Raw genomic sequence first — 16476 nt, forward strand, 5'->3', positions numbered from 1 at the left:
GACTTTCTGTTAAATAATAAGTGATAATAATTGAGATCTGTAGTTTTTAATGTTTCCTTGGATAATTTACATGCCACCTATTCACAAAAGTTTTGCATTACAATTAATTTTTTTTTTCAGATAAGTGTTATCTGCTACTGATGAGTTAGTTACGTGAAAGATTTGACCTTTTTTAGTTAGAGTCAATACAGATAGGTTAAATATCAAGTGGACAGAGAAAGCTACGGCAGTCATCATTTGTGTACTCGGTTGGATCTTGCATCATATATAAAGATTTCTCTATAGAAGAGGGAAGTCCTCTAATTTTACATAGTTTGTCACCACCGGATTTGTCCAGGAACAGCTTGCGTTAGTGCATTGAGATACAATATACTGGGCTTTGTTTATACTGAGTTGCTTGTGCTGTGAAAAACCTTGATCTTCTTTGTCTCTATATATTAAACACAAACACATAGGAGCCTGCAAGAGTTCAAACAGTGAAGAAACTAATCAGAAATTAGGTGTAGTGGGCAGGGGTACCTGCAGCAAGAGAAAGGCATCATGTTCTATTTGATGTTTCTTTTAGAGGCCTATTCAGAAAATGGCTATATATAGACAAAGTGAGGAGAAGTTATGAGTGCTATCAGATGTATGATTTTTTTTTTAAGTCAACTAAAAATAAATGAACTGATACAATGTGAAACTGCAAGGTTTTGTTTTAAGTAAACTGACAATGTTGTCTAACCATGAAGAAAAGTGAGCTTTTTAAACTGTTGTCATATTTGTGCAGTGTTACTTGTTGATGCTTAACAGCACTTCTCTTTTCCCCCCAACGTTTGATACGAGGCCGAAACAAAGTCTGCTCCTATGAAGAATTCTTTTCCAAAAGCTGCTCATTTTCACACCTTGGTGAGCTTTGGGCAATCATAAAGCTATTAAATGCTTGATTTTTTTCAGCTGATCCCCTTTTTCAAGATTGAAGGTTTGTGAAAGCCCTGACTTCTTCCCAGGGGGTTGTTCTGGAGTCCCTGTGATGTTCCTGAGTTGAGCTTTCCAGAGGTAGTGCTCTGTTTCTGTCAGACATGCACTTTGTGCATCACCTTTGTGCTGAAATTAATCTGTTTATCAGCTTGACAGTGAGTTGTCAGAGTTTGAGTGGTGAGCTGTGTCTTTGTTGTTCTAAGACTATAACTTAAATAGCTAAAGAATAGAGTACAGTTTCCATTAGATGTGGTGTTAACTGTATTTCATGGAATTATCTTTTTCTAACAAGATTTTTTGTTATTTGCATACACACAGATGTTTGGGGTTTTTTTGAGGGCATGCTTTCTTCATTGTATTTAGCTGGGTTTTTTTAACTTTTTAATTGAAGTATTTACAATATAGTTGTTTTTGTTATAGTGAACCGTTTTATTGTTTCAGAAGTGAATGAATCATATTCTGGGTTATTTTTTCCTGGCAAATATCTTTCTTTAATGATTACTCAGGGCTAGCTTAAATTGTAGAGATGAATAATACTGGAAATACAGTATCTGATTCATCATTTTGAGTGTTACAACAAAAACCTTGTGAAAATACGTATATAGGTCTTTTTCCTTGTGTTGCGAGAACAGTGCCTTTATAGAGAGCTAGACTGGCTGCGTGGCTGTTGTAGGGCAATGAAATAATACTGCTTCTCACTTTTTTCTGCCTGCGTCTCCATTTCCTAAAATCCTAAGATGTTCTCTTTCCCAGGTTCCTTTCTTCTCTTTCCCCTGGATGAACAGGTTCTGGCTCTGCAGCTGTGAGTGCTGCAGGTCAGTGCCCCCTCTGCAAGGGGCTGGGGCTGCAGTGGGTGAGCAGTTACTGGGGTGGGAAGAGGATGTTCTGCAAATCCCCACAGAGCTGCTGTGATCCCCTGTAGATAGGTGTGCCCTGTATGTAACTGCAATCTTCTCATGTAGGTTTAGCTACATCACAATCAGCTGCTCGAAATTGTTTTTTCCCTGCACCCCTAAATTTCTTGCGCTTCGCTTCCTTTTGTTTTAGGAACTTGCTACAACTTTTCCCGTTCATACCATGTGTTAGCAATGCTGTGTGCAGTCCTCCCTCTGTATTCCAGAAGCAATCCGTGCTACCTCTACCAGTGCTTTCCTATGTGGAGTTTGTGCTCTTGATTTCTCTTATTTATTTTACAATTTCTCCCTCCCTCCCTGTGCCTGTGCCACCCCCCACCCCGCCCTGCCGTCTGAAACCAGTCAAAACATCAGCCTGCTTTGAATGCTGTGTGGATATTGTCTTGAAGAAAGATGTTAGCCGGGATCCTCAGCTGGCCTACAAATAGGCAAATGCAGCTAAGTTTTTAGTTTTGACAACAAATATAGCAGAAGATGGTGTGGAACCTGCTCACAGTAAATGGCCTTTGTGTGTTGAATCACAGTTTGTGACTGGCCTTCCCAGTCAGGCCCAGGTGGAAGAGTTCAGGTGCGCTTCCTACGCTGCTCACCATCGGTTAACGAAGACAGAAAGACAGATTTCAATGGTAGAGATGAGTAAGCAGCTCCACTGCCCCCTGAAAGTAGAAGAGAGAAATGTAAATACTCTGTATTTTTTTTTATTAGCGGAGTGGATGGATTCTCATATTTTTGTTGATTACACTGAATTTTAAAATATTTGGAAGACTAAAAGTATCAAAGGAGCATGTGATGGGTGGGTACGTGTTTCTGTGAACAGAATGAGCTTTTCAAAGTGCAGCAGGAATTCTGGGCAATGTCTAAAACCTGAGAAGAGCGAGTCTGCTTTTTTGCATTTGAATAACTGGTTTATGTAGTCTAGAATGTAAAGACTTACGTTCTGGTAGATTTTGTTTAGGAGTAAAAATGTCATACACAAATTGCTTTTTCATATGTTTCCCAGATTCTCTGTATTTAGATTTTAAAAATCAAACAAACAAAAACCCAAACAAAAAAAAAACCCCACATACTTTCTCTGTTGCCCCTACCCTTTTAAGCTGCTGTCCAGACAAATATTTATAAACAGAAAGTAATGCAGTTTCTTTTGCATGCACAAAGCCCTGGGGAAAATGAGGAAATGTTTTAGTGAGTGTGAGGCGTTTAATACTTTGTTTTGCTCTGATTTATCTTTCAAAGAGCTGTGGAGGCCTGCCTAAAAAACTAGAATACACTCCCTATGAGCTTATATTACCTTTGTTTAAAATAGTCAGACCTCTACTGCTGAAACTCAGGAATTCATGGACAGAATGACTAGAACAGCAAATATGACTTTGAAAAAATGTGGTTATTGGGTAAACTGGTATGAATCCAGCTGCTGTGGATAAATTGATATTGCTGTTGCTTTAAATCTATGATGTGTTGGTATTTTGGCAGAGTAAGAAAAACAAGGATATTAGAAAGTAATTTACTGCACTGGGATTAGTAAAGAGTGTTCTGTTTCTATGACTGGGGCAGAACAGGATGGTTTAGATGTGTCTGATAAACAGGACGAGGTCTAGTCTGACAGCTGGCAACAATAGCTTTTGCTCAAAGTCAGGTGTACTAAATTAGCAAATCTATTACAAGGATACAGGAGAAATCTCACAGAAGACAGCCTTGTAGGCAGAAGTGTTGCCAAATGGGAAATGATTCATCGTCTCTGAATGGGATGAGCACTGAGCAGAAGCAGTTTAAACCTCAGACTGCTTTGGCTCATAAACCACCAAATATGCGATTAACACTTTATCTTCTCCAATACTGTGTGGTTTTTTTTATTGTCTCCTGAACAGCAGTCTGTATTTAGGATCAAAATCTACCAGACTCGCTTGTTTGTCTAATTTCTCTTTTGTAAGTTTGAATGTGTTTAGGTACTTCTTCGACTGTTAGCTAAATCACAAAATGTTTGCATGTGTCCTAAAAGCACCCCTATCTTGTCACCCTTTGGCAATATCACCCTTTAGCACGTGTCTGGAATGCAAGTGTGACACGAGTGATGCTGGCAGAACTTGGTGAACTGTCTTAGTATAGTTTATTTGCTTATATTTAGTGAAAATACACGATTAGCTGAAGATGTAGTTTAATGTAGGGTGCCTGTTCCAAGGTGGTCACTGCATATTGATTTTTAGTATTTTAAAAACTTGTATCTATTTGGCAATGCCATTCATAGTCTACAATGCACAAAGATAAACAGGAAATATATTTGTGAATTCTTAAATTTTGTTAATAATCAATGCAGAAAGGAGGTACAGGTTACAAAGCTAGTTGAAGGAATGGAAAGGGGGAAAAGGCTCCTGCACTATTTGTTCCTTTGTTGTTCATATAGCTGATGAGAGTTTTAGCATGTCTCCAGTCTTGTTTTATTTAATATAAATTGTTGCATTGGCTCTAAGATATGTAGATGATAGAGAAACAAAAGGAACTAGGCCATTGGAAGGTGTTTAGTATTAAATAATTGAGATGTAAGAAGCTAGTTGTGAGAGGAAAAATTATTTTCTTGGTAACTAATATACTGTTTAGCAAATAATTATATTGGTGGGAGAGGGGGCTGGGATAGCACTCAATTAGCAGTTGAGATATCCAAGGAGCAGTGTGCCCAGGAAATGAATGTTAAGATTCCTCTGGAAAACTGGGTCTGGCATCTTACCTTGCATGTGCAACCATGTAAGAAATAGTAGAAATCAGGAGAAGTGATATTTAGTATAATGCTTTGTGAGTGGAACTGCAAGAAGCTGAGGGTTTCTAGAGTGAGAGGCACCAGAGTAAATGGGGGGTTTCCATTTCTGTGTCCACTCAGACCTTCTGAACCTCCATCACTGGTGTTTGAGGTCAACAGAAGCACTTGCCTGCTCGTTAGGTTTGAAAGCCATTCCGCCTTTGTAGATGCCTAGTAATAAAATATCCTCTAACTTCTTGGAAATACCTTCCTGGATTTTTATTCATCTGCTATACTGCTAGGAGAGTTGATCTGCAGTGTTAAACTTTTTACATTAATGTAATCAACTTGATACTCCTCCTTTCAGTCTCACCTGCTTCCCATTATCTTTCTTACTCTTCACTCTCTACTGCTTATTACCTTCTGCCATGTGCTCCTCTTTCCTCCAAAAAAATGCCTGTCTTTTAACTTCTTGAACATTGCATCTTCCCAAGAGATTTGTGAAATTGTAGTTTAAATTGCATGGTAGGCTTTTTTGGGCAAGATTCTTTATTTTCGTATATTGGCAAGCTATTTCATCTGTGAATTGCTTGGTGGTCCGTTTCTTCCAAATCCCTCTTATGTTATTTCTTGCAGTAGTATATAAATTTTACTGACTTGACTAAATAATTTAAGCAACTTGTGTAAAAACAAAGCAAAACAAGGAAAATGAGACTTTAATGTAAGTTGCTTTACTTTCGTTAAAATAAATAGGATTGCTCATCTCTGTTTAACAGTAGCAGCTTCTCCAACTGTTTGGTTTGATCTGTAGAACGCATCTGTTTACACAGAGAAACTAAACTGAATCAGTTCATATTAAAGGACTGCAATTATTTGACTAAATCAATTTATAAATTGTGTCGTCTATTGACATAATGATCTCCTGGAGATGAGGCCTCAGGGTTATCTGATGGGGGAAAAAAGACGGGACTGAGGTACACAAGAATTTTAATAATATATGAATGGGTGACGTTGCCTTGGCTTTCTGTATGTGCTTTCTTTAAGCACCTGGTGTTTTCCCCGCTTATATGGTATTACATTTCTGCAGGTAGAGACAGAGTTACGGAATCAGAGACATAAGCTTAGTAACCAGGTAGAAGTGTATATGTAGTCATCACATCTTTCTGCTGACCCTGTTTTTTTTGGCAGAAGCCAAACTGTCAAGTTCCAGAGAGAGGCAGGTTCCAGAGTTGAAAGCACTCCACTAAAATTAATTTTCCCCCAAAAAGTAAATATAGTGACATTGCGCTTAAGTATTTCAACTGCATTAAAAGAGGAGGGGGCAGGATCCACATGTTATCAGGGAGAGAGATCAGAGTCCGTGTCTGAAGTTGTGGATATTGATGATAATGCAGGAGGATGTGAAGAGTACATCGTTCATCTGTATTCCTTCTAGAATATGATTTCAGTAAATCAGGTGTAGTAATAAAACAAAATTGTGCTGACCTAGGAGGTTAGATTGAGGCAAATTATTAATTAGTGATTTTTACTAGTGATAGTATCGAACTCTTTAATGTTAAGTTTTGTTTACTGGGGAGTGATTTAAAAAAAAAATCACTCAACTGTTTCAAGTTGTATATTTGAAATGCTAGAATTTACTTCTCCCCCCCCCCCACCAAAAGTTGTCACCTTAGCTGCTGTTGTGTTTTAGGAATTGTTTCTTCTAAAGCAGCTGACAATCCTTTTGTTAGTGTTGATGAAATTAATATTTACAGCATTTTGCTGGAGACTGGCATGATAATTATTCATGAAGGGTAAGTGATGTACGTGCTTCTGGTGTCTCTGTTTTTTTTCCTTTCGCCTCTTCCCAGCAGTAGCAGTGTCCCCGTAGGATCCTGTCTGTAGTGGAGACAGAATTGTGAGACTTCCTGTTTAAATCGAGTGTGTGACCGTGTCCCGGCAGAGACGGCAGCAATCCTGCAGTCTGGAGAGCTGCTGGTGCCTACAGTTCCTGGTACCCGGGAGTCTGGGTTAGTTGCAGGTGCCTCTTGTCTGAAGCCCTTTTTAAAATTCAGGGCATTTGTGTCTGTTTGGTAATTAGATCATGAATTTCTTTTGTCGTTGCCTCTACTATAGATCATTCAGAGGGTGGAGAGTTTTACTGCAGTGAAACAAATCCGAGGGCTCTGCTTCTTGTTAGCGTGTTTTTCCCCAGCATGTTTTCAGAGGTGCATGAAATACATCAGACAGAACAGAGCTATAATTTGTTTCTTGTGTTAACTTTTCCCCCATCCCTGTTCCTATCAAAACAAGCTGAGAAATATATGGGTAAATTTCCACATTACTTTTTTTTGTTTACCCATCCTCAGAGGAAGAATCCTGTGCTCCCTAAGCATTTTGCAACTTGATAATTTTGGACTAATCACTTCTGTCTAGACTGGGTCTTGGTTAAAAAATAGCTGCTGGGATTTCAAACAAGTCTTTAAGGATTGAGGTAAGGTTTTAGCACAATGATTCGTAAGAGTTTGAGATATGAGTACCCCCTTTTCTTTGCCTGAGCTCTTATATACTATTTTATTTCTATATTTCAAGGATAATTGCGTTAATGCTTGTAATGGGGTTTGCTTCGCTCATGCTTATATACAATAACCACCTCTGCAGGTTGGAGATTAGTTAATCTTGGTAATGTGACTTTTAATTTAAAGTTGGGTTTTTTAAAATGTGAATTATGTTTTTAATGCTGCGGGAAGATAAAATAATAAAAAAAATAGGATCATACATCAAATATAACAGCAAAGCTGGTGGGTTCATTTATTTTTAATGGATTTCTGTTTCCCACCCTGATTTTCTTTACTGTAATACAATTTTATACTTACTACAAATATGCGAAACAGAAGAGAGAACTTTGAAATTGATCTGAGAATTGATCTTTAACTGCTGGCATTTTTTTTAAAGTACTCTAATAGCTATTAATTTAAAGATATATTGTTCCCCCTCTCCCCCAGCTGACCAGCATAGTATTCAGTCTTTGTAAGCAGGTATTTGTGATGACTTCACAGTACAGTAGTGGTTTTTCACATGTTGAAAAATGGACAAGATGTGAGGGTTAGGCCATTTTGGAGTAGGGTGGAGGAGTGAAGTGGAATTTCTAGTGCATGAAAGTTCGGCATTAGAAACATCCTGGCTGGTCTGAGAGGCTTCATCCACACTAAACCAGGAAATGCAAATATTCGCAATAGCCTTTGTTTTCTTAAAGTTTCCCACGTGTTACTTCGGCTTCTTTTTCACTGTTAGAGGCTGTGACTGAAGCCCTAGAGTACACAGAGCCTTGGTGGGGATGGTTTTATCTAGCAAAAAAAAAGGCAAACCAGAAGGAATTTAAGGTTTTGCATCTACATGGAACTGTCACTGGTTCAAACATGAATCTCTGCAGAAGAGATTTGTAAGCCTTCATGGTAAGATCTGAAATGCTTGGGGAGGGTTGCTACCTTCATTGCAAAAGTGGCAGCGCGATTTCTTTCCTTTACCTCTTGACAGGCGTATCAAATAATCTGGACAGATGAATGGCGCTGGTGCTGTGTGTGGCAGTGAGCCCATCGCTGAATCAGTCTCGGAGATGTGAATGCGTTAGTTGCTTGAAGGAGGCATTCAGTGGTGTGGGGGGTTTTATGTTTTGTTTTACTTTTGGCTTGGAGTGGAATAAGGGAGGAGAAGTGGAAAAGGAAGCCTTTTGTTTACAGTAAAACAATACTGTGAAGTAGACATCATGATGTTAAAACAGGAGTCTAAACATGGCAAATGTGGGCAGACTCCATCTGGCCACGTCCACGAGCAGTCAGACATCCCCGGGGCAGGCTGCGGAGTCTCCAGGCGCTGTCAGGTTGGGTTGTCCCTCCCTTACGGGAATTTAAAATAGCCCTGGAGACTCCCTCCCAGAATTTTATTATTGCATGAGATGAATGATTTATTGGCTTTAACTGTTTATATTTGGTGATGCAATGCATCTTTATTAACATTTCTTCCATGATAAATGCGTGATATTTTCATTTTGAATTTTAATCTCCTTGAGTTATATCACATGCGAGTAATATGGGTCTAGAATTCTAAAACCAGGCAAAGCATAACCCTACAGGCAGAATTTAATACAGTGAATCTGTTGGAAAGAAAAATTTACTGTTACTGTGTTAGTTTCTGGCATATTTTGCAGTGATTTAAAGTATATTGCATTATTAGGACATTTTTCACTTCCGGATAATCCAAATTGCTGTTTGGTGTTTGAATGCAGGTTTTGTTTAGTCCCAGAGGAATAATTCCAATTTGTTGAGACATAGCTTTCTAACTGACAGTGCTTATAAGCAGGTGCATGTGATCTTCAAAGTGGGTTTCATTTTACATGCAGCATATTAAGGATTTAGCATCTGGCTTGTGTTGAACTTGCAGAAATGTGCTTATGGGACAATTCAGATTTCTAACAATTATTAAAGGAAAATCTTGTTAAAAGTGCTTTTCTAGTACTAAGGGTATCCTAATATGTGTTTTGAAAGTTTATTTAAAAGCTCTCTACCTTGTGTTTGGGTATCAGCCTAGCAATAATGCTTTTATGTGTCACTTAGAACTAGTGTTGAATTATTTTTTTTTTTTCAACCCGACAGGTTAGTATTTAATAGCGCTTTAAAAATGTATTAGTACTTCTGAATCATTCTATTGTATATTCCAAGAGAGACAGTTAGCATGGGCACATGATTCTAAATTTACATTAGATTTAAATTAGGTTTATAATTCTGAAAGAGAATTGGAAATTAGTTTCCTAGCAGTATGGATTGTAAGTGTACATGGTAAGAGTGTGGGCAGATACCATCCCTTCCAAGATGTCCTGGCTCCCATAGCTCTGGGGCAGAAGGGATCATGTTATGTATTTCCTAATTCACATCAGAAAAAGATATCTAGGTGAAACAGCTAGTGATGTTGGTTTGAGGTTTCCCTGGCTGCTCCCGAAGGCAGTGCTCACCCTGCGCTTTCCTGCTGCAGAGCCACAGGTGTAGTGGTTGGTTGAGAGTGTTTACATCTAATTTAATCTGTCAGAGTAGGTCTGAAATCGGCATCAGTTGGCCGCTGTCCTTGGGTGAACCGGGCTTCCCTCGGCATGTCCTATAGCACCTTCATCTCGGCGTGCGCTGCCTCTGTACTGCTCCCAGGAAAAAAGCATTGGGGTGACCAGTGACCTCTTTGGCTCACTCATGTCTTCAGAGGATGGTGTTTGGAGATTTAATTTGGGTAGCACTGAATTTCAGATAAAGTATTGGGGAAAATAATTCAACCTTTTTAAGAAGGGCATGCCAGCCTCCATGTTTGTATGTTTTGTACTGGCTCTAGTTTAGAGCGTATTAGGTTATTCTAGATTTCTAGTGTTTTATGAGACTCAGAAAGAGCAGCTGTCAGTAAGTGAAGTGCTTGAAAGCAGTTTCGTGTATACTTGCAAGAGAAATGCTTTTTAAATCTACTTTTTAAAGGAAAAAAAGGGAGGGGTTTGTTTGTTTTGTTTTAATAAATGTTTGGAACTGCACAACAGAGACAGGAGAATAAAACTAGCAGTCTGCATTAAAATGAAAATGTCGGGGGGTGTATTTTGACTTTCGAGCTGAGAAACTCACTGTTATGGCATGCACTTTTACAGCACAACTGCAAGTTGCCACCAGAAAGGTAGCCCAGTAATGCTCCCTCCTCTGCAGCCGTCTGCTCCTGCGGCTGCCTCTGCCTTCGAGCTGCGGGTGGCCTGACTGCGGGGTGAGGCAGGGCAGCTCTTGGAGCCAATGGCAAACTAATTCATCTGCCCGGAAGGCTCGTTTTCTGTTAAGCCAGTTCAGCTTCCTGATCTACCTTGCATCCGTCTGACTGCTAGACCTGATCTGGGAGAGGAGCAGCTGCAGCCCTTGTTAGGTGCCCCGTGAAACCCCTCGGCTCCTGTTGGTGGGTGCTCGTGGTTGGAGTGGTGTTCAGCTGCTGTCTTCTTTCCCATTTCACCTTCCAATTCCTTCTTTACTCAAAACCCCCGTGCACCTGTAAAACATGTATTTGTTAAGTTTACCTATTTTTGTGTGTACCTTGACAATAATCGATTGCAATCTTCTAAAATGCATGAATTTCATTAACTGAAAGTAAATTCTTCGTTTATGATTGTGTTCTGTCACTTAGTTTGTTCATCTGCGGAAAAAAAAACACCTTTCAAAGGAAATTAAAATTGAAAGGAAATGAAAACTAAAGGAAAAAAATAAAATCCTCAGAGAGATTAAATGTAAAATAAAATTTAACATGAGTAGTTGGGATAAACAATTTTATTTCAAAACCTTGATTGAGAAAGTTATTACCTCAACAGCTGTATTTGCAAATCGGCATGGCATTATTTACAGCTCTTTGTTCCATGAATAGTTGAAGACCTCCTGTTTTATATCTTCCAATGTGGGAATTTAAGCAGGTCCAAGGAGGGAATGCAAGGAGAAAAATATAAGTTTCTCGGTTGCGTGCCAACAATGGAAGAAAACAGTAGGAATTTGTTAGAAACATTTGAAGCATTGAGCGATCCTGCTATAACCTGTGCATGGCGTGCTGTTCACCCGTCGTTTTCCTCTAAATAAATACATTTCGGAAGAGTTTTATCCAACGTGGAGAGAAGTACATCGTGTCGGCCTCAGGTTCGAATGCCCCAAGCACTTTCTGGGTCCCAGGGGCAGCTGTTGGAAGGCCAGGAGGGGTGTGTGTGTGCGCTCATTTGGCGCCTTCCCTCTCCCTCCCCGAGCAGGCTCATTCCAATCAGCAGTGTAATTGGAATGCAACCACAGTCTGGAGGAGGAAGGGGAATTTTTGGCAAGGAGAGACAGAGCAGTTGGGAGCTTTATTCAGATTAAAGCATAGACGACCATTCATTATCAGTACAACACACATTAGCAACAGCATAGCATTGTGTTTCTACAGCTGGGACTTATTTTAGTGATTGTATTGCACTGCGTATTACATGCAAACAACTGGGATCTGATCACAAAAAGCAATGCTAATGGCTTTCATTAAAAGATGTTGTTTCTGTGAAGGGAAGAAAGGCTTGTCTTCAAAATGAACTATTGTGGTAAAAATTGATAGGCAGCCTGTCCTTCTCCTCACCATCCTGCGTGTTACATATGTTATGGAACAAGCACTTTTTCTGGGAGAAAAACCCATGGGGAAAGAAAAATAACCAAGAGGAATTATAGTGTTAGAACTGCTGGTTGGATTCAGAAGGCTGAACTAGTTTTTCTATGGTGATGACACGTGAAAAGCCAGAAGATTAGTAAACATAATCTTAGCTTTGGCCCCGAGTCCTCCTCTTCCCCCTGTAAGCCCGGGGCCGGCTGCAGACGCAGCGTGGGGTGCGTGCAGTTGCGGGGCAGGAGGTGGGGGCTGTTTTTGTACAAAGTCATGTATTGAGTTTTAAACGTGTTGATTATGTGTCTCCTGCTACTGCTTCAGCTGGTGTGCTCGCTTCCTCGGACATTTGTGATTACTTTTTATTACCTGTCTTCCTGTATCTTTCACCGATAATATTAGTGTCTCTCCAATATATACATTTAAAAATTATTTACTTAAGAAGATAGCTTAAGAAGGATTAATTCTTAATACAGATGTTTTAAAACCAATATATTCCTGTTGTGATCAACTGTAGCCCTGAGGTGCTAGTGCTTCACGTTGCTGGGTGCAAACACTTATAATGTACATGGGTATAATGTTACATGGGTACAAACCTTATAATTTGTCATAAATCAAGAGACACATTATAACAGATAGATGAGAGCACAAACATACGGGTAACGTAACACTACAACGTATCTCTGTGTTAAAGTAGTATAATTCCTATTTTGCACGCGTGAAAGAATGTGGGGAACAAATTGGCTATAAACCCTTCGATATAGGTTGGAATTACCCGTGAGGGTTGAATACACTACCAATGTCCAAGTTCCTTAAATTCAGGTAACATTTCCTCTCTTAAGAGTGTCCTTCTAGCTCTGATACCCTGCCATTGAAGGTGAATAGGATCATTGAAGACTCTTGATCGTATCTAAGATGCAGTGGTTCTCCAAAATCTTGTAGATCTTTATCACTTTTTGCTTGTTTTCATTGCAGGCATCCTACAGTAGCACTCTCCACTTCATGTTCTTCCCTTTAAGTATGGAGACCTTGTGTTATACATATATATACACTTACTATTCTGAAATAAACACACTTAAATAGTGTAATGTATAACATAGGATGCCTTCCATAACAACAGTTTGATGTCATAAAAAGTTTGATTTTTCTGTAAAAATGATTCCAAAGTAAAAAGCAGTTGTAACAAAAGATCTTCAGTAGCTAGCAAGACTAAAAAGAGTTCAGAAAACAAGAAAAATATTTATCTTTCTATAAAATTCACATTTTCAATAATCATAGTTCCTTTCAATTTTTTTGTGGGTTCAACCAATTATTTCATCCCCCTCTACAGTCGCGTGTATATTTTAATACTAACACATAAAATGGATTACAGAAGTTTGAGAATATTAAATATTTTGCATTTATTTGCAATAGTTAAATTATTTTTCAGTAAACCCATTCTTTGTCAGTCACTGGAGTAAAAAATCAGAAAAAGGAAATTGGCAAACGTGAGTCACTTAATTCCTATTTTTGAGTATTTGAGAGCTGTGTCCCAAAGCAGTCACGGAGGGAGACTAGGTAGCTTATAATATTGTGCTCTTTTCATGTTTCTGTGAACTGACCTGAGCAGCATATGTTCGAATGAGATCATAAGGCATGATAAAAAGATATTTAATGAACGTATAGTATGTAAAACTGATGTGCATGTTTGTCTTGGCACGTATACATTGTTCCTTCAGATTGGAATATTAATGTTCTCTCTTCTGTAGACTACCCAGGAAGACTGCAATAAATACAAAACATAGCTATCCACTGACTCATTGATATTTTGTAATAAATACTTTATCTACATATGTGTACTAGAAGCCATTAATGTCTTTTGATGATGCATTTATGGTGCAATGCTCCCCCCCCCTTTTTTTTTCCAAAGCAATGTCCATATATACAGGCATTGGTTTGTGTTCTAGTTTCTGAAAACCTTCAGTGCAAGTTTAAATAGCTTATCTTTTTTTTGTTGTTGTTTAAAAATAATTTTAATAAAAAATGTTTTAAAACAAGCACATACAAATAACAAATAACTTTCTTCAGTGCCCTTGTGCCTCTAGAGGATCTATTAATGGTGCAGCTGCATAGATCTGATAACGATGTGGGTTTGGGTCCAGAACCATCAGCATTTTAGCTTGGCTTTGTCATGAAATTAAATCTTGCTATGGTTCTTTCTGTTTTTTGAATCTTTGGCTCAAATTTGACATAGGATGAGAGGTCTCAGAGATAATTAAGTCCCATGAGTTTTATGAGAATCGTTGCCTGGCTAAAGAGGAGACCCCAGCAGTGACCTGAAATGAGAGGAAAAAGCTGCAGCAAGAGATGCCGTGTTGCGAGGCCACGGGAGAGTCTGCGTGGGAGAGTGGCTGCCTAAATGCCCGGCCGGTGGGAAAAGCTTCAGCTATGGCTTTCAGTCAACCGTAAAACATAAATCCATAGGAAACCAAACTTCCTTAGTTTTTATTCTCAAGGAACTATTAATCAGCTGGTTATCAGAATATTCAGAATAGGTCTTAATACAGTGTTGAAACTGTTAGAAAAGAGTGGAGCATAAAACTCTGGTACTTTTCCCACCAGTGGGAAAAGTTTTGTCCAAAAGAAAGTCCTGAGATAGATGAGAGTTCTGTGCATGGAAGAAGATTGTTTCGCTTGGAATTGATCTGATGCTCGCGGGACCTGGGCTTTTTCACCTAGAAATACCTGGCAGGGAGGGTGTTGTTAATGGAAGATTTCTTGGCGTCTCTCCTGTTTTGTTAACCTGACAAAGACAGAATGAGTTGACATCTGACTTTCCTTAAATGTGGTTACTAGAGAGGGAAATATTGAGCCAAAAATATTAGTTTGTTCACTTGTGGCTAATTATTGGGGCAATGGTTATTAGTCTGTGTGTTGTGCCTGTGCCAAATCTTATAAAAACGAGACTTTGGTTAAATTGCGCTGGCAGGCTTGCTTAATATTTTGAAAAGAAACGTTCATAATTAGTTAACCTTGCAATTTCTCTCTCAAAAGATTAGTCAAACCTCTTTTATTTTGGACATTATGCAATTTCAGGAGCATATTGTATGGCTTGCTGTGCTATAGATGAATTTTGACTTAACTGTTGGATTTAAAGCCTTCAGCTTCACTGGACGCTTCCTATTTCTTGTAATAAGTGAAATTGTGGAAATAATCATATCTTTTTGAGATATTTAAAGAAGCGGCCATCTATATAGGCATCTATTTTACGTGAAGTTTTTCACCACTAGATGAAAGATGGCTGGTGAGCGGTCACCTCTTTCAGCCCTTGGGTGAGTGGTGTCTGTTGACAACTCAGCCTGAGGATATTCTTGGTGTAATAAAATTGGATGGCTTTAGTACCTGTGGATTTTTATTACGCTATTCTAAGGACTTTATTTGAATGCTTTGTGGAGCAGACGGTGATGTGACAGTCTGTTTCCTATACGTGCTTGAACTCCAGGTATCAGAAATACCAAAAACGTTTGGGACTATTAATGTTTTACTACTGTTGACTGTTTACGGTGAAATTACAGGGTGAAAATCCCTTGAATAGAGCTCTGTTTTGGGATTACCATTATGTCTTTGAATGGAGAGAAATATTTTTTTTTTACCTTTATCATCTTTTAAAAAAAACCAACTAATAACCTGGAACCAGGCGGTTTTTTTTTTTCCAGGTTAACAGTATTGTTACTAGCACCCCCTTGCATCAAACTAATAATGCTGAAGCTTTCTTGGGAGCTTATATATAAACACCTTTCCTCAGTGTGCAGGGGATGGTTTAATGACTACCTGAAGTCATTAATAGGTCTCCCCTTCTGTTTTATGGAGGACCAAAACTCGTTAGACCCGAGCAGAGTTTTAGCTAGATTTTACAGTGCTTGAATTCCTGTGGAAAGCAATTTCACTAAAGTCAACATCTTTATGAACGTAAAAAATTGGGAAAACATTTATTTCCTTGATTTATAATAATATGTAACTTTGACTGTGCTGCATCAGGACTATTCAGGGTGGTGCTTCTCTGCCCTGACCACTCCAAGAGTGCTCAGGGACCACCTCTGCATACTTTTATTTGGGCATATCCTGTAAAAGAAATTGGAAAATCGGTAGCCCCGCGGGACCAATTTGAGGGTATTCTATGGGGGAAAGCGTGACCAATTTTGTTTGGTTTTAGGTGGTGTCTGTGGGATGTGATTTTTGGATGCACTTTTCTGGCTTTGCATTCCCTGCTAGTAATAAATATTGGCGTTCTCATAGACAAAATGTCCAAGGGAATGTATGCTGAGGAGGCTTCTGCAGCATTGGTTCCAACCAAATACCTCTTCCCCCCTCCCCTTTTTTACTTTTTTTGTACTAGCAGCGGGAATTCACGCTTTCACTCAAGACCCAGGAATCCTGTTGTGTTATCAGTAAATATTTTAATGTTTCACAGGGGAATCTAGTATTTCCTGCGTACTAAACCTGTGGTAATAGATAAGGATTTGTAGTTGAACAGTGGTGCATTTTGTGAGAAGTCTTCTGTGTGTACCTTGGCATCTTTGTGTGAAAGTTGTCCCCTTTGACCTTTTATTTATTGATTGATTTTTATTTACTCTATTCTCCTATGAGATTGTTCTCCCCTTGGTATTTTTAGTTGACAAACGCAAATGTTCCTCCCTTTTAATTTAAACAAAAAAGCCTGAAACAATTATCAACTTCTACAAA

At 38.8% G+C, this 16476-nt stretch overlaps 1 protein-coding gene across 1 annotated transcript in view; it reads left to right on the forward strand.

Annotated features, from left to right (window-relative positions):
* SMURF2 (SMAD specific E3 ubiquitin protein ligase 2) overlaps positions 1–16476 on the forward strand; it is a 66745-nt gene that overhangs the window by 11293 nt on the left and 38976 nt on the right. The window lies entirely within an intron of this gene.

The sequence above is a fragment of the Rissa tridactyla genome, chromosome 15 (assembly GCF_028500815.1).
Source record: "Rissa tridactyla isolate bRisTri1 chromosome 15, bRisTri1.patW.cur.20221130, whole genome shotgun sequence".
Classification (NCBI taxonomy): Eukaryota; Metazoa; Chordata; class Aves; order Charadriiformes; family Laridae; genus Rissa; species Rissa tridactyla.